This window comes from Meleagris gallopavo, chromosome Z, assembly GCF_000146605.3.
Source record: "Meleagris gallopavo isolate NT-WF06-2002-E0010 breed Aviagen turkey brand Nicholas breeding stock chromosome Z, Turkey_5.1, whole genome shotgun sequence".
Taxonomy (NCBI): Eukaryota; Metazoa; Chordata; class Aves; order Galliformes; family Phasianidae; genus Meleagris; species Meleagris gallopavo.
The window spans coordinates 3,279,776-3,280,353 of NC_015041.2; positions in this window are offsets into that span (position 1 = coordinate 3,279,776).

The window sequence follows — 578 nt, forward strand, 5'->3', positions numbered from 1 at the left end:
TTTTTTTTTTGGTGGGTATTAGACAAAAGTGCATTGCAAAAAGGCTATATCATTAGGATAAAACAGTTGAATTGGTGTGTCAGAGAGATGAGAAAAAAAGCTGTAGACTCAAAATAAGACTGCATAGTAATCACAGATACCATGAACAAAGTGCACTCTCAGTAAGTTTACAGATGACACCAAGTTGGGAGGAAGCATTGATCTGTATAGGGAGTGGAAAGCCCTACAGAGATATCTGGATAGGCTGTATAGTTGGACTTAGGTCAGTGGGACAAAGTTCAACAAGACCACAAGATCCTGCGCTTTGACCACAGCAATTCCAGGCAACACAGGCCTGGGGCAGAGTGGCTGGAACACTGTGTATCCGAAATGGACCTGGGGGTGTTAGTCTACACTCAACTGAACATGAGCCAGCAGTATGTCCAGATGGCCAAATAGGCCAATGGCACCGTGGCTTTTATCAGAAATAGTGTTGCTGGCAGTAACATCTCTCTGTGCTCAGCTCTGGTGAGACCACAACTCAAGTTGTGAGTTATGAGCTGCTGGAGAGGAGCTCTGCAGAGAGGGATCTGAGCATC